We start from the raw sequence: 18,160 nt of genomic DNA, 5'->3' as shown, positions 1-18,160 counted from the left end.
GAAGTTCCTGCAGTTTTCACTGTAAAACCGAGTTGGATCTAGTACCTCCCCATATATATGTATGGAGTGGAGTTTTCAAGTGAAAAGAAACTTTGTGTTCCCAACAAGCTAGGTGAAGGACGGCTTTCACACACACTTATCTCTCAGAACTGAGCATGTGGAGAGACGTTCGTTCATCTAGCACAAAGGGAACGGGTTGCAGGAGAAACTTTTACTCTGGTTTCTCAGTCTGTTTCCTATAGCCTGTTTGAAGTTCCTGCAGTTTTCACTGTAAAACCGAGTTGGATCTAGTACCTCCCCATATATATGTATGGAGTGGAGTTTGCAAGTGAAAAGAAACTTTGTGTTCCCAACAAGCTAGGTGAAGGACGGCTTTCACACACACTTATCTCTCCGAACTGAGCATGTGGAGAGACGTTCGTTCATCTAGCACAAAGGGAACGGGTTGCAGGAGAAACTTTTACTCTGGTTTCTCAGTCTGTTTCCTAGTGCCGGTTTGAAGTTCCTGCAGTTTTCACTGTAAAACCGAGTTGGAGCTAGTACCTCCCCATATATATGTATGGAGTGGAGTTTGCAAGTGAAAAGAAACTTTGTGTTCCCAACAAGCTAGGTGAAGGACGGCTTTCACACACACTTATCTCTCAGAACTGAGCATGTGGAGAGACGTTCGTTCATCTAGCACAAAGAGAAAGGGTTGCAGGAGAAACTTTTACTCTGGTTTCTCAGTCTGTTTCCTAGTGCCGGTTTGAAGTTCCTGCAGTTTTCACTGTAAAACCGAGTTGGAGCTAGTACCTCCCCATATATATGTATGGAGTGGAGTTGGCAAGTGAAAAGAAACTTTGTGTTCCCAACAAGCTAGTTGAAGGACGGCTTTCACACACACTTATCTCTCAGAACTGAGCATGTGGAGAGACGTTCGTTCATCTAGCACAAAGGGAACGGGTTGCAGGAGAAACTTTTATTCTGGTTTCTCAGTCTGTTTCCTAGTGCCGGTTTGAAGTTCCTGCATTTTTCACTGTAAAACCGAGTTGGAGCTAGTACCTCCCCATGTATATGTATAGAGTGGAGTTTGCAACTGAAAAGAAACTTTGTGTTCCCAACAAGCTAGGTGAAGGACGGCTTTCACACACACTTATCTCTCAGAACTGAGCATGTGGAGAGACTTTCGTTCATCTAGCACAAAGGGAACGGGTTGCAGGGGAAAATTTTACTCTGGTTTCTCAGTCTGTTTCCTAGTGCCGGTTTGAAGTACCTGTAGTTTTCACTGTAAAACCGATTTGGAGCTAGTACCTCCCCATATATATGTATGGAGTGGAGTTTGCAAGTGAAAAGAAACTTTGTGTTCCCAACAAGCTAGGTGAAGTTCGGCTTTCACACACACTTATCTCTCAGAACTGAGCATATGGAGAGACGTTCGTTCACCTAGCACAAAGGGAACGGGTTGCTGGACAAACTTTTACTCTGGTTTCTCAGTCTGTTTCCTAGTGTCAGTTTGAAGTTCCTGCAGTTTTCACTGTAAAACCGAGTTGGAGCTAGTACCTCCCAATATATATGTATGGAGTGGAGTTGGCTAGTGAAAAGAAACTTTGTGTTCCCAACAAGCTAGTTGAAGGACGGGTTTCACACACACTTAACTCTCAGAACTGAGCATGTGGAGAGACGTTCGTTCACCTAGCACAAAGGGAACGGGTTGCTGGACAAACTTTTACTCTGGTTTCTCAGTCTGTTTCCTAGTGTCAGTTTGAAGTTCCTGCAGTTTTCACTGTAAAACCGAGTTGGATCTAGTACTTCCCCATATATATGTATGGAATGGAGTTTGCTAGTAAAAAGAAACTTTGAGTTCCCAACAAGCTAGGTGAAGGAAGTCTTTCACACACACTTATCTCCAAGAACTGAGCATGCGGAGAGACGTTCGTTCACATAGCACAAAGGGAACAGGTTGCAGGAGAAACTTTTACTCTGGTTTCTCATTCTGTTTCCTATTGCCGGTTTGAAGATCCTGCAGTTTTCACTGTAAAACCGAGTTGGAGCTAGTACCTCCCCATATATATGTATGGAGTGGAGTTTGCAAGTGAAAAGAAACTTTGTGTTCCCAACAAGCTAGGTGAAGGACGGCTTTCACACACACTTATCTCTCAGAAATGAGCATGTGGAGAGACGTTCGTTCATCTAGCACAAAGGGAACGGGTTGCAGGAGAAACTTTTACTCTGGTTTCTCAGTCTGTTTCCTAGTGCCTGTTTGAAGTTCCTGCAGTTTTCACTGTAAAACCGAGTTGGAGCTAGTACCTCCCCATATATATGTATGGAGTGGAGTTTGCAAGTGAAAAGAAACTTTGTGTTCCCAACAAGCTAGGTGAAGGACGGCTTTCACACACACTTATCTCTCAGACCTGAGCATGTGGAGAGACGTTCGTTCATCTAGCACAAAGGGAACGGGTTGCAGGAGAAACTTTTACTCTGGTTTCTCAGTCTGTTTCCTAGTGCCGGTTTGAAGTTCCTGCAGTTTTCACTGTAAAACCGAGTTGGAGCTAGTACCTCCCCATATATATGTATGGAGTGGAGTGTGCAACTGAAAAGAAACTTTGTGTTCCCAACAAGCAAGTTGAAGTACGGCTTTCACACACACTTATCTCTCAGAACTGAGCATGTGGAGAGACGTTCGTTCATCTAGCACAAAGGGAACGGGTTGCAGGAGAAACTTTTACTCTGGTTTCTCAGTCTGTTTCCTAGTGCCGGTTTGAAGTTCCTGCAGTTTTCACTGTTAAAAAGAGTTGGAGCTAGTACCTCCCCATATAAATCTTTGGAGTGGAGTTTGCAAGTGAAAAGAAACTTTGTGTTTCCAACAAGCTAGGTGAAGTACGGCTTTCACACACACATATCTCTCAGAACTGAGCATGTGGAGAGACGTTCGTTCATCTAGCACAAAGGGAACGGGTTGCAGGAGAAACTTTTACTCTGGTTTCTCAGTCTGTTTCCTAGTGCCGGTTTGAAGTTCCTGCAGTTTTCACTGTAAAACCGAGTTGGATCTAGTACCTCCCCATATATATGTATGGAGTGGAGTTTGCAACTGAAAAGAAACTTTGTGTTCCCAACAAGCTAGGTGAAGGACGGCTTTCACACACATTTATCTCTCAGAACTGAGCATGTGGAGAGACGTTCGTTCATCTAGCACAAAGGGAACGGGTTGCAGGTCAAACTTTTACTCTGGTTTCTCAGTCTGTTTCCTAGTGCCGGTTTGAAGTTCCTGCAGTTTTCACTGTAAAACCGAGTTGGAGCTAGTACCTCCCCATTTAAATCTTTGGAGTAGAGTTTGCAAGTGAAAAGAAACTTTGTGTTCCCAACAAGCTAGGTGAATGACGGCTTTCACACACACTTATCTCTCAGAACTGAGCATGTGGAGAGACGTTCGTTCATCTAGCACAAAGGGAACGGGATGCAGGAGAAACTTTTACTCTGGTTTCTCAGTCTGTTTCCTAGTGCCGGTTTGAAGTTCCTGCAGTTTTCACTGTAAAACAGAGTTGGATCTAGTACCTTCCCGTATATATGTATAGAGTGTAGTTTGCAAGTGAAAACAAACTTTGTGTTCCCAACAACCTAGGTGAAGGACGGCTTTCACACACATTTATCTCTCAGAACTGAGCATGTGGAGAGACGTTCGTTCACCTAGCACAATGGGAACGTGTTGCAGGAGAAACTTTTACTCTGGTTTCTCAGTCTGTTTCCTAGTGCCGGTTTGAAGTTCCTGCAGTTTTCACTGTAAAACCGAGTTGGAGCTAGTACCTCCCCATATATATGTATGGAGTGGAGTTTGCAACTGAAAAGAAACTTTGTGTTCCCAACAAGCTAGGTGAAGGACGGCTTTCACACACACTTATCTCTCAGAAATGAGCATGTGGAGAGACGTTCGTTCATCTAGCACAAAGGGAACGGGTTGCAGGAGAAACTTTTACTCTGGTTTCTCAGTCTGTTTCCTAGTGCCGGTTTGAAGTTCCTGCAGTTTTCACTGTAAAACCGAGTTGGAGCTTGTACCTCCCCATATATATGTATGGAGTGGAGTTTGCAAGTGAAAAGAAACTTTGTGTTCCCAACAAGCTAGGTGAAGGACGGCTTTCACACACACTTATCTCTCAGAACTGAGCATGTGGAGAGACGTTCGTTCATCTAGCACAAAGGGAACGGGTTGCAGGAGAAACTTTTACTCTGGTTTCTCAGTCTGTTTCCTAGAGCCTGTTTGAAGTTCCTGCAGTTTTCACTGTAAAACCGAGTTGGATCTAGTACCTCCCCATATATATGTATGGAGTGGAGTTTTCAAGTGAAAAGAAACTTTGTGTTCCCAACAAGCTAGGTGAAGGACGGCTTTCACACACACTTATCTCTCAGAACTGAGCATGTGGAGAGACGTTCGTTCATCTAGCACAAAGGGAACGGGTTGCAGGAGAAACTTTTACTCTGGTTTCTCAGTCTGTTTCCTAGAGCCTGTTTGAAGTTCCTGCAGTTTTCACTGTAAAACCGAGTTGGATCTAGTACCTCCCCATATATATGTATGGAGTGGAGTTTGCAAGTGAAAAGAAACTTTGTGTTCCCAACAAGCTAGGTGAAGGACGGCTTTCACACACACTTATCTCTCCGAACTGAGCATGTGGAGAGACGTTCGTTCATCTAGCACAAAGGGAACGGGTTGCAGGAGAAACTTTTACTCTGGTTTCTCAGTCTGTTTCCTAGTGCCGGTTTGAAGTTCCTGCAGTTTTCACTGTAAAACCGAGTTGGAGCTAGTACCTCCCCATATATATGTATGGAGTGGAGTTTGCAAGTGAAAAGAAACTTTGTGTTCCCAACAAGCTAGGTGAAGGACGGCTTTCACACACACTTATCTCTCAGAACTGAGCATGTGGAGAGACGTTCGTTCATCTAGCACAAAGAGAAAGGGTTGCAGGAGAAACTTTTACTCTGGTTTCTCAGTCTGTTTCCTAGTGCCGGTTTGAAGTTCCTGCAGTTTTCACTGTAAAACCGAGTTGGAGCTAGTACCTCCCCATATATATGTATGGAGTGGAGTTGGCAAGTGAAAAGAAACTTTGTGTTCCCAACAAGCTAGTTGAAGGACGGCTTTCACACACACTTATCTCTCAGAACTGAGCATGTGGAGAGACGTTCGTTCATCTAGCACAAAGGGAACGGGTTGCAGGAGAAACTTTTATTCTGGTTTCTCAGTCTGTTTCCTAGTGCCGGTTTGAAGTTCCTGCATTTTTCACTGTAAAACCGAGTTGGAGCTAGTACCTCCCCATGTATATGTATAGAGTGGAGTTTGCAACTGAAAAGAAACTTTGTGTTCCCAACAAGCTAGGTGAAGGACGGCTTTCACACACACTTATCTCTCAGAACTGAGCATGTGGAGAGACGGTCGTTCATCTAGCACAAAGGGAACGGGATGCAGGAGAAACTTTTACTCTGGTTTCTCAGTCTGTTTCCTAGTGCCGGTTTGAAGTTCCTGCAGTTTTCACTGTAAAACCGAGTTGGATCTAGTACCTTCCCGTATATATGTATAGAGTGGAGTTTGCAAGTGAAAACAAACTTTGTGTTCCCAACAACCTAGGTGAAGGACGGCTTTCACACACACTTATCTCTCAGAACTGAGCATGTGGAGAGACGTTCGTTCATGTAGCACAAAGGGAACGGGTTGCAGGACAAACTTTTACTCTGGTTTCTCAGTCTGTTTCCTAGTGCCGGTTTGAAGTTCCTGCAGTTTTCACTGTAAAACCGAGTTGGAGCTAGTACCTCCCCATATATATGTATGGAGTGGAGTTTGCAAGTTAAAAGAAACTTTGTGTTCCCAACAAGCTAGGTGAAGGACGGCTTTCACACACACTTATCTCTCAGAACTGAGCATGTGGAGAGACGTTCGTTCATCTAGCAAAAGGGAACGGGTTGCAGGAGAAACTTTTACTCTGGTTTCTCAGTCTGTTTCCTAGTGCCTGTTTGAAGTTCCTGCAGTTTTCACTGTAAAACCGATTTGGAGCTAGTACCTCCCCATATATATGTATGGAGAGGAGTTTGCAACTGAAAAGAAACTTTGTGTTCCCAACAAGCAAGGTGAAGGACGGCTTTCACACACACTTAACTCTCAGAAATGAGCATGTGGAGAGACGTTCGTTCATCTAGCACAAAGGGAACGGGTTGCAGGAGAAACTTTTACTCTGGTTTCTCAGTCTGTTTCCTAGTGCCGGTTTGAAGTTCCTGCAGTTTTCACTGTAAAACCGAGTTGGAGCTAGTACCTCCCCATATATATCTATGGAGTGGAGTTTGCAAGTGAAGAGAAACTTTGTGTTCTCAACAAGCAAGGTGAAGGGCGGCTTTCACACACACATATCTCTCAGAACTGAGCATGTGGAGAGACGTTCGTTCATCTAGCACAAAGGGAACGGGTTGCAGGAGAAACTTTTACTCTGGTTTCTCAGTGTGTTTCATAGTACCGGTTTGAAGTTCCTGCAGTTTTCACTGTAAAACCGAGTTGGAGCTAGTACCTCCCCATATATATGTATGGAGTGGAGTTTGCAAGTGAAAAGAAACTTTGTGTTCCCAACAAGCTAGGTGAAGGAAGGCTTTCACACACACTTATCTCTCAGAACTGAGCATGCGGAGAGACGTTCGTTCATCTAGCACAAAGGGAACGGGTTGCAGGAGAAACTTTTACTCTGGTTTCTCAGTCTGTTTCCTAGTGTCGGTTTGAAGTTCCTGCAGTTTTCACTGTAAAACCGACTTGGATCTAGTACCTCCACATATATACGTATGGAGTGGAGTTTGCTAGTGAAAAGAAACTTTGTGTTCCCAACAAGCTAGGTGAAGGACGGCTTTCACACACACTTATCTCTCAGAATTGAGCATGTGGAGAGACGTTCGTTCACCTAGCACAAAGGGAACGGGTTGCAGGAGAAACTTTTACTCCGGTTTCTCAGTCTGTTACCTAGTGTCGGTTTGAAGTTCCTCAGTTTTCACTGTAAAACCGAGTTGGATCTAGTACCTCCCCATATATATGTATGGATTGGAGTTTGCTAGTGAAAAGAAACTTTGTGTTCCCAACAAGCTAGGTGAAGGACGGCTTTCACACACACTTATCTCTCAGAACTGAGCATGTGGAGAGACGTTCGTTCACCTAGAACAAAGGGAACGGGTTGCAGGAGAAACTTTTGCTCTGGTTTCTCAGTCTGTTTCCTAGTGCCGGTTTGAAGTTCCTGCAGTTTTCACTGTATAACCGAGTTGGAGATAGTATCTCCCCATATATATGTATGGAGTGGAGTTTGCAACTGAAAAGAAACTTTGTGTTCCCAACAAGCTAGTTGAAGTACGGCTTTCACACACACTTATCTCTCAGAACTGAGCATGTGGAGAGACGTTCGTTCATCTAGCACAAAGGGAACTGGTTGCAGGAGAAACTTTTACTCTGGTTTCTCAGTCTGTTTCCTAGTGCCGGTTTGAAGTTCCTGCAGTTTTCCCTGTAAAACCGAGTTGGAGCTAGTACCTCCCCATATATATGTATGGAGTGGAGTTTGCAAGTGAAAAGAAACTTTGTGTTCCCAACAAGCTAGGTGAAGGACGGCTTTCACACACACTTATCTCTCAGAACAGAGCATGTGGAGAGACGTTCGTTCATCTAGCACAAAGGGAACGGGTTGCAGGAGAAACTTTTACTCTGGTTTCTCAGTCTGTTTCCTGGTACCGGTTTGAATTTCCTGCATTTTTCACTGTAAAACCGAGTTGGAGCTAGTACCTCCCCATATATATGTATGGAGTGGAGTTTGCAAGTGAAAAGAAACTTTGTGTTCCCAACAAGCTAGGTGAAGGAAGGCTTTCACACACACTTATCTCTCAGAACTGAGCATGCGGAGAGACGTTCGTTCATCTAGCACAAAGGGAACGGGTTGCAGGAGAAACTTTTACTCTGGTTTCTCAGTCTGTTTCCTAGTGTCGGTTTGAATTTCCTGCATTTTTCCCTGTAAAACCGAGTTGGAGCTAGTACCTCCCCATATATATGTATGGAGTGGAGTTTGCAAGTGAAAAGAAACTTTGTGTTCCCAACAAGCTAGGTGAAGGACGGCTTTCACACACACTTATCTCTCAGAACAGAGCATGTGGAGAGACGTTCGTTCATCTAGCACAAAGGGAACGGGTTGCAGGAGAAACTTTTACTCTGGTTTCTCAGTCTGTTTCCTGGTACCGGTTTGAATTTCCTGCATTTTTCACTGTAAAACCGAGTTGGAGCTAGTACCTCCCCATATATATGTATGGAGTGGAGTTTGCAAGTGAAAAGAAACTTTGTGTTCCCAACAAGCTAGGTGAAGGAAGGCTTTCACACACACTTATCTCTCAGAACTGAGCATGCGGAGAGACGTTCGTTCATCTAGCACAAAGGGAACGGGTTGCAGGAGAAACTTTTACTCTGGTTTCTCAGTCTGTTTCCTAGTGTCGGTTTGAAGTTCCTGCAGTTTTCACTGTAAAACCGACTTGGATCTAGTACCTCCACATATATACGTATGGAGTGGAGTTTGCTAGTGAAAAGAAACTTTGTGTTCCCAACAAGCTAGGTGAAGGACGGCTTTCACACACACTTATCTCTCAGAATTGAGCATGTGGAGAGACGTTCGTTCACCTAGCACAAAGGGAACGGGTTGCAGTAGAAACTTTTACTCCGGTTTCTCAGTCTGTTACCTAGTGTCGGTTTGAAGTTTCTGCAGTTTTCACTGTAAAACCGAGTTGGATCTAGTACCTCCCCATATATATGTATGGAGTGGAGTTTGCTAGTGAAAAGAAACTTTGTGTTCCCAACAAGCTAGGTGAAGGACGGCTTTCACACACACTTATCTCTCAGAACTGAGCATGTGGAGAGACGTTCGTTCACCTAGCACAAAGGGAACGGGTTGCAGGAGAAACTTTTGCTCTGGTTTCTCAGTCTGTTTCCTAGTGCCGGTTTGAAGTTCCTGCAGTTTTCACTGTATAACCGAGTTGGAGATAGTATCTCCCCATATATATGTATGGAGTGGAGTTTGAAACAGAAAAGAAACTTTGTGTTCCCAACAAGCTAGTTGAAGGACGGCTTTCACACACACTTATCTCTCAGAACTGAGCATGTGGAGAGACGTTCGTTCATCTAGCACAAAGGGAACGGGTTGCAGGAGAAACTTTTACTCTGGTTTCTCAGTCTGTTTCCTAGTGCCGGTTTGAAGTTCCTGCAGTTTTCCCTGTAAAACCGAGTTGGAGCTAGTACCTCCCCATATATATGTATGGATTGGAGTTTGCAAGTGAAAAGAAACTTTGTGTTCCCAAGAAGCTAGGTGAAGGACGGCTTTCACACACACTTATCTCTCAGAACTGAGCATGTGGAGAGACGTTCGTTCATCTAGCACAAAGGGAACGGGTTGCAGGAGAAACTTTTACTCTGGTTTCTCAGTCTGTTTCCTAGTGCCGGTTTGAAGTTCCTGCAGTTTTCACTGTACAACCGAGTTGGAGCTAGTACCTCCCCATATATATGTATGGAGTGGAGTTTGCAAGTGAAAAGAAACTTTGTGTTCCCAACAAGCTAGGTGAAGGACGGCTTTCACACACACTTATCTCTCAGAACTGAGCATGTCGAGAGACATTCGTTCATCTAGCACAAAGGGAACGGGTTGCAGGACAAACTTTTACTCTGGTTTCTCAGTCTGTTTCCTAGTGCCGGTTTGAAGTTCCTGCAGTTTTCACTGTAAATCCGAGTTGGAGCTAGTACCTCCCCATATATATGTATGGAGTGGAGTTTGCAAGTGAAAAGAAACTTTGTGTTCCCAACAAGCTATTTGAAGGACTGCTTTCACACACACATATCTCTCAGAACTGAGAATGTGGAGAGACGTTCGTTCATCTAGCACAAAAGGAACGGATTGCAGGAGAAAATTTTACTCTGGTTTCTCAGTCTGTTTCCTAGTGCCGGTTTGAAGTTCCTGCAGTTTTCACTGTAAAACAGAGTTGGATCTAGTACCTTCCCGTATATATGTATAGAGTGGAGTTTCCAAGTGAAAACAAACTTTGTGTTCCCAACAACCTAGGTGAAGGACGGCTTTCACACACATTTATCTCTCAGAACTGAGCATGTGGAGAGACGTTCGTTCACCTAGCACAATGGGAACGTGTTGCAGGAGAAACTTTTACTCTGGTTTCTCAGTCTGTTTCCTAGTGCCGGTTTGAAGTTCCTGCAGTTTTCACTGTAAAACCGAGTTGGAGCTAGTACCTCCCCATATATATGTATGGAGTGGAGTTTGCAACTGAAAAGAAACTTTGTGTTCCCAACAAGCTAGGTGAAGGACGGCTTTCACACACACTTATCTCTCAGAAATGAGCATGTGGAGAGACGTTCGTTCATCTAGCACAAAGGGAACGGGTTGCAGGAGAAACTTTTACTCTGGTTTCTCAGTCTGTTTCCTAGTGCCGGTTTGAAGTTCCTGCAGTTTTCACTGTAAAACCGAGTTGGAGCTTGTACCTCCCCATATATATGTATGGAGTGGAGTTTGCAAGTGAAAAGAAACTTTGTGTTCCCAACAAGCTAGGTGAAGGACGGCTTTCACACACACTTATCTCTCAGAACTGAGCATGTGGAGAGACGTTCGTTCATCTAGCACAAAGGGAACGGGTTGCAGGAGAAACTTTTACTCTGGTTTCTCAGTCTGTTTCCTAGAGCCTGTTTGAAGTTCCTGCAGTTTTCACTGTAAAACCGAGTTGGATCTAGTACCTCCCCATATATATGTATGGAGTGGAGTTTTCAAGTGAAAAGAAACTTTGTGTTCCCAACAAGCTAGGTGAAGGACGGCTTTCACACACACTTATCTCTCAGAACTGAGCATGTGGAGAGACGTTCGTTCATCTAGCACAAAGGGAACGGGTTGCAGGAGAAACTTTTACTCTGGTTTCTCAGTCTGTTTCCTAGAGCCTGTTTGAAGTTCCTGCAGTTTTCACTGTAAAACCGAGTTGGATCTAGTACCTCCCCATATATATGTATGGAGTGGAGTTTGCAAGTGAAAAGAAACTTTGTGTTCCCAACAAGCTAGGTGAAGGACGGCTTTCACACACACTTATCTCTCCGAACTGAGCATGTGGAGAGACGTTCGTTCATCTAGCACAAAGGGAACGGGTTGCAGGAGAAACTTTTACTCTGGTTTCTCAGTCTGTTTCCTAGTGCCGGTTTGAAGTTCCTGCAGTTTTCACTGTAAAACCGAGTTGGAGCTAGTACCTCCCCATATATATGTATGGAGTGGAGTTTGCAAGTGAAAAGAAACTTTGTGTTCCCAACAAGCTAGGTGAAGGACGGCTTTCACACACACTTATCTCTCAGAACTGAGCATGTGGAGAGACGTTCGTTCATCTAGCACAAAGAGAAAGGGTTGCAGGAGAAACTTTTACTCTGGTTTCTCAGTCTGTTTCCTAGTGCCGGTTTGAAGTTCCTGCAGTTTTCACTGTAAAACCGAGTTGGAGCTAGTACCTCCCCATATATATGTATGGAGTGGAGTTGGCAAGTGAAAAGAAACTTTGTGTTCCCAACAAGGTAGTTGAAGGACGGCTTTCACACACAATTATCTCTCAGAACTGAGCATGTGGAGAGACGTTCGTTCATCTAGCACAAAGGGAACGGGTTGCAGGAGAAACTTTTATTCTGGTTTCTCAGTCTGTTTCCTAGTGCCGGTTTGAAGTTCCTGCATTTTTCACTGTAAAACCGAGTTGGAGCTAGTACCTCCCCATGTATATGTATAGAGTGGAGTTTGCAACTGAAAAGAAACTTTGTGTTCCCAACAAGCTAGGTGAAGGACGGCTTTCACACACACTTATCTCTCAGAACTGAGCATGTGGAGAGACGGTCGTTCATCTAGCACAAAGGGAACGGGATGCAGGAGAAACTTTTACTCTGGTTTCTCAGTCTGTTTCCTAGTGCCGGTTTGAAGTTCCTGCAGTTTTCACTGTAAAACCGAGTTGGATCTAGTACCTTCCCGTATATATGTATAGAGTGGAGTTTGCAAGTGAAAACAAACTTTGTGTTCCCAACAACCTAGGTGAAGGACGGCTTTCACACACACTTATCTCTCCGAACTGAGCATGTGGAGAGACGTTCGTTCATCTAGCACAAAGGGAACGGGTTGCAGGACAAACTTTTACTCTGGTTTCTCAGTCTGTTTCCTAGTGCCGGTTTGAAGTTCCTGCAGTTTTCACTGTAAAACCGAGTTGGAGCTAGTACCTCCCCATATATATGTATGGAGTGGAGTTTGCAAGTTAAAAGAAACTTTGTGTTCCCAACAAGCTAGGTGAAGGACGGCTTTCACACACACTTATCTCTCAGAACTGAGCATGTGGAGAGACGTTCGTTCATCTAGCACAAAGGGAACGGGTTGCAGGGGAAAATTTTACTCTGGTTTCTCAGTCTGTTTCCTAGTGCCGGTTTGAAGTACCTGCAGTTTTCACTGTAAAACCGAGTTGGAGCTAGTACCCCCCCATATATATGTATGGAGTGGAGTTTGCAACTGAAAAGAAACTTTGTGTTCCCAACAAGCTAGGTGAAGGACGGCTTTCACACACACTTATCTCTCAGAACTGAGCATGTGGAGAGACGTTCGTTCATCTAGCACAAAGGGAACGGGTTGCAGGAGAAACTTTTACTCTGGTTTCTCAGTCTGTTTCCTAGTGCCGGTTTGAAGTTCCTGTAGTTTTCACTGTAAAACCGAGTTGGAGCTAGTACCTCCCCATATTTATGTATGGAGTGGAGTTTGCAAGTGAAAAGAAACTTTGTGTTCCCAACAAGATAGGTGAAGGACGGCTTTCACACACACTTATCTCTCAGAACTGAGCATGTGGAGAGACTTTCGTTCATCTAGCACAAATGGAACGGGTTGCAGGGGAAACTTTTACTCTGGTTTCTCAGTCTGTTTCCTAGTGCCGGTTTGAAGTACCTGCATTTTTCACTGTAAAACCGAGTTGGAGCTAGTACCTCCCCATATATATGTATGGAGTGGAGTGTGCAACTGAAAAGAAACTTTGTGTTCCCAACAAGCAAGTTGAAGTACGGCTTTCACACACACTTATCTCTCAGAACTGAGCATGTGGAGAGACGTTCGTTCATCTAGCACAAAGGGAACGGGTTGCAGGAGAAACTTTTACTCTGGTTTCTCAGTCTGTTTCCTAGTGCCGGTTTGAAGTTCCTGCAGTTTTCACTGTTAAAAAGAGTTGGAGCTAGTACCTCCCCATATAAATCTTTGGAGTGGAGTTTGCAAGTGAAAAGAAACTTTGTGTTTCCAACAAGCTAGGTGAAGTACGGCTTTCACACACACATATCTCTCAGAACTGAGCATGTGGAGAGACGTTCGTTCATCTAGCACAAAGGGAACGGGTTGCAGGAGAAACTTTTACTCTGGTTTCTCAGTCTGTTTCCTAGTGCCGGTTTGAAGTTCCTGCAGTTTTCACTGTAAAACCGAGTTGGATCTAGTACCTCCCCATATATATGTATGGAGTGGAGTTTGCAACTGAAAAGAAACTTTGTGTTCCCAACAAGCTAGGTGAAGGACGGCTTTCACACACATTTATCTCTCAGAACTGAGCATGTGGAGAGACGTTCGTTCATCTAGCACAAAGGGAACGGGTTGCAGGTCAAACTTTTACTCTGGTTTCTCAGTCTGTTTCCTAGTGCCGGTTTGAAGTTCCTGCAGTTTTCACTGTAAAACCGAGTTGGAGCTAGTACCTCCCCATTTAAATCTTTGGAGTAGAGTTTGCAAGTGAAAAGAAACTTTGTGTTCCCAACAAGCTAGGTGAATGACGGCTTTCACACACACTTATCTCTCAGAACTGAGCATGTGGAGAGACGTTCGTTCATCTAGCACAAAGGGAACGGGATGCAGGAGAAACTTTTACTCTGGTTTCTCAGTCTGTTTCCTAGTGCCGGTTTGAAGTTCCTGCAGTTTTCACTGTAAAACAGAGTTGGATCTAGTACCTTCCCGTATATATGTATAGAGTGGAGTTTGCAAGTGAAAACAAACTTTGTGTTCCCAACAACCTAGGTGAAGGACGGCTTTCACACACATTTATCTCTCAGAACTGAGCATGTGGAGAGACGTTCGTTCACCTAGCACAATGGGAACGTGTTGCAGGAGAAACTTTTACTCTGGTTTCTCAGTCTGTTTCCTAGTGCCGGTTTGAAGTTCCTGCAGTTTTCACTGTAAAACCGAGTTGGAGCTAGTACCTCCCCATATATATGTATGGAGTGGAGTTTGCAACTGAAAAGAAACTTTGTGTTCCCAACAAGCTAGGTGAAGGACGGCTTTCACACACACTTATCTCTCAGAAATGAGCATGTGGAGAGACGTTCGTTCATCTAGCACAAAGGGAACGGGTTGCAGGAGAAACTTTTACTCTGGTTTCTCAGTCTGTTTCTTAGTGCCGGTTTGAAGTTCCTGCAGTTTTCACTGTAAAACCGAGTTGGAGCTTGTACCTCCCCATATATATGTATGGAGTGGAGTTTGCAAGTGAAAAGAAACTTTGTGTTCCCAACAAGCTAGGTGAAGGACGGCTTTCACACACACTTATCTCTCAGAACTGAGCATGTGGAGAGACGTTCGTTCATCTAGCACAAAGGGAACGGGTTGCAGGAGAAACTTTTACTCTGGTTTCTCAGTCTGTTTCCTAGAGCCTGTTTGAAGTTCCTGCAGTTTTCACTGTAAAACCGAGTTGGATCTAGTACCTCCCCATATATATGTATGGAGTGGAGTTTTCAAGTGAAAAGAAACTTTGTGTTCCCAACAAGCTAGGTGAAGGACGGCTTTCACACACACTTATCTCTCAGAACTGAGCATGTGGAGAGACGTTCGTTCATCTAGCACAAAGGGAACGGGTTGCAGGAGAAACTTTTACTCTGGTTTCTCAGTCTGTTTCCTATAGCCTGTTTGAAGTTCCTGCAGTTTTCACTGTAAAACCGAGTTGGATCTAGTACCTCCCCATATATATGTATGGAGTGGAGTTTGCAAGTGAAAAGAAACTTTGTGTTCCCAACAAGCTAGGTGAAGGACGGCTTTCACACACACTTATCTCTCCGAACTGAGCATGTGGAGAGACGTTCGTTCATCTAGCACAAAGGGAACGGGTTGCAGGAGAAACTTTTACTCTGGTTTCTCAGTCTGTTTCCTAGTGCCGGTTTGAAGTTCCTGCAGTTTTCACTGTAAAACCGAGTTGGAGCTAGTACCTCCCCATATATATGTATGGAGTGGAGTTTGCAAGTGAAAAGAAACTTTGTGTTCCCAACAAGCTAGGTGAAGGACGGCTTTCACACACACTTATCTCTCAGAACTGAGCATGTGGAGAGACGTTCGTTCATCTAGCACAAAGAGAAAGGGTTGCAGGAGAAACTTTTACTCTGGTTTCTCAGTCTGTTTCCTAGTGCCGGTTTGAAGTTCCTGCAGTTTTCACTGTAAAACCGAGTTGGAGCTAGTACCTCCCCATATATATGTATGGAGTGGAGTTGGCAAGTGAAAAGAAACTTTGTGTTCCCAACAAGCTAGTTGAAGGACGGCTTTCACACACACTTATCTCTCAGAACTGAGCATGTGGAGAGACGTTCGTTCATCTAGCACAAAGGGAACGGGTTGCAGGAGAAACTTTTATTCTGGTTTCTCAGTCTGTTTCCTAGTGCCGGTTTGAAGTTCCTGCATTTTTCACTGTAAAACCGAGTTGGAGCTAGTACCTCCCCATGTATATGTATAGAGTGGAGTTTGCAACTGAAAAGAAACTTTGTGTTCCCAACAAGCTAGGTGAAGGACGGCTTTCACACACACTTATCTCTCAGAACTGAGCATGTGGAGAGACTTTCGTTCATCTAGCACAAAGGGAACGGGTTGCAGGGGAAAATTTTACTCTGGTTTCTCAGTCTGTTTCCTAGTGCCGGTTTGAAGTACCTGTAGTTTTCACTGTAAAACCGATTTGGAGCTAGTACCTCCCCATATATATGTATGGAGTGGAGTTTGCAAGTGAAAAGAAACTTTGTGTTCCCAACAAGCTAGGTGAAGTTCGGCTTTCACACACACTTATCTCTCAGAACTGAGCATATGGAGAGACGTTCGTTCACCTAGCACAAAGGGAACGGGTTGCTGGACAAACTTTTACTCTGGTTTCTCAGTCTGTTTCCTAGTGTCAGTTTGAAGTTCCTGCAGTTTTCACTGTAAAACCGAGTTGGAGCTAGTACCTCCCAATATATATGTATGGAGTGGAGTTGGCTAGTGAAAAGAAACTTTGTGTTCCCAACAAGCTAGTTGAAGGACGGGTTTCACACACACTTAACTCTCAGAACTGAGCATGTGGAGAGACGTTCGTTCACCTAGCACAAAGGGAACGGGTTGCAGGACAAACTTTTACTCTGGTTTCTCAGTCTGTTTCCTAGTGTCAGTTTGAAGTTCCTGCAGTTTTCACTGTAAAACCGAGTTGGATCTAGTACTTCCCCATATATATGTATGGAATGGAGTTTGCTAGTAAAAAGAAACTTTGAGTTCCCAACAAGCTAGGTGAAGGAAGTCTTTCACACACACTTATCTCCAAGAACTGAGCATGCGGAGAGACGTTCGTTCACATAGCACAAAGGGAACAGGTTGCAGGAGAAACTTTTACTCTGGTTTCTCATTCTGTTTCCTATTGCCGGTTTGAAGATCCTGCAGTTTTCACTGTAAAACCGAGTTGGAGCTAGTACCTCCCCATATATATGTATGGAGTGGAGTTTGCAAGTGAAAAGAAACTTTGTGTTCCCAACAAGCTAGGTGAAGGACGGCTTTCACACACACTTATCTCTCAGAAATGAGCATGTGGAGAGACGTTCGTTCATCTAGCACAAAGGGAACGGGTTGCAGGAGAAACTTTTACTCTGGTTTCTCAGTCTGTTTCCTAGTGCCTGTTTGAAGTTCCTGCAGTTTTCACTGTAAAACCGAGTTGGAGCTAGTACCTCCCCATATATATGTATGGAGTGGAGTTTGCAAGTGAAAAGAAACTTTGTGTTCCCAACAAGCTAGGTGAAGGACGGCTTTCACACACACTTATCTCTCAGACCTGAGCATGTGGAGAGACGTTCGTTCATCTAGCACAAAGGGAACGGGTTGCAGGAGAAACTTTTACTCTGGTTTCTCAGTCTGTTTCCTAGTGCCGGTTTGAAGTTCCTGCAGTTTTCACTGTAAAACCGAGTTGGAGCTAGTACCTCCCCATATATATGTATGGAGTGGAGTGTGCAACTGAAAAGAAACTTTGTGTTCCCAACAAGCAAGTTGAAGTACGGCTTTCACACACACTTATCTCTCAGAACTGAGCATGTGGAGAGACGTTCGTTCATCTAGCACAAAGGGAACGGGTTGCAGGAGAAACTTTTACTCTGGTTTCTCAGTCTGTTTCCTAGTGCCGGTTTGAAGTTCCTGCAGTTTTCACTGTTAAAAAGAGTTGGAGCTAGTACCTCCCCATATAAATCTTTGGAGTGGAGTTTGCAAGTGAAAAGAAACTTTGTGTTTCCAACAAGCTAGGTGAAGTACGGCTTTCACACACACATATCTCTCAGAACTGAGCATGTGGAGAGACGTTCGTTCATCTAGCACAAAGGGAACGGGTTGCAGGAGAAACTTTTACTCTGGTTTCTCAGTCTGTTTCCTAGTGCCGGTTTGAAGTTCCTGCAGTTTTCACTGTAAAACCGAGTTGGATCTAGTACCTCCCCATATATATGTATGGAGTGGAGTTTGCAACTGAAAAGAAACTTTGTGTTCCCAACAAGCTAGGTGAAGGACGGCTTTCACACACATTTATCTCTCAGAACTGAGCATGTGGAGAGACGTTCGTTCATCTAGCACAAAGGGAACGGGTTGCAGGTCAAACTTTTACTCTGGTTTCTCAGTCTGTTTCCTAGTGCCGGTTTGAAGTTCCTGCAGTTTTCACTGTAAAACCGAGTTGGAGCTAGTACCTCCCCATTTAAATCTTTGGAGTAGAGTTTGCAAGTGAAAAGAAACTTTGTGTTCCCAACAAGCTAGGTGAATGACGGCTTTCACACACACTTATCTCTCAGAACTGAGCATGTGGAGAGACGTTCGTTCATCTAGCACAAAGTAAACGGGATGCAGGAGAAACTTTTACTCTGGTTTCTCAGTCTGTT

This window comes from Camelus bactrianus, chromosome 15 (assembly GCF_048773025.1).
Source record: "Camelus bactrianus isolate YW-2024 breed Bactrian camel chromosome 15, ASM4877302v1, whole genome shotgun sequence".
Taxonomy (NCBI): domain Eukaryota; kingdom Metazoa; phylum Chordata; class Mammalia; order Artiodactyla; family Camelidae; genus Camelus; species Camelus bactrianus.
The sequence above is the reverse complement of the archived record's forward strand: the minus strand, read 5'-3'. Positions refer to the sequence as shown.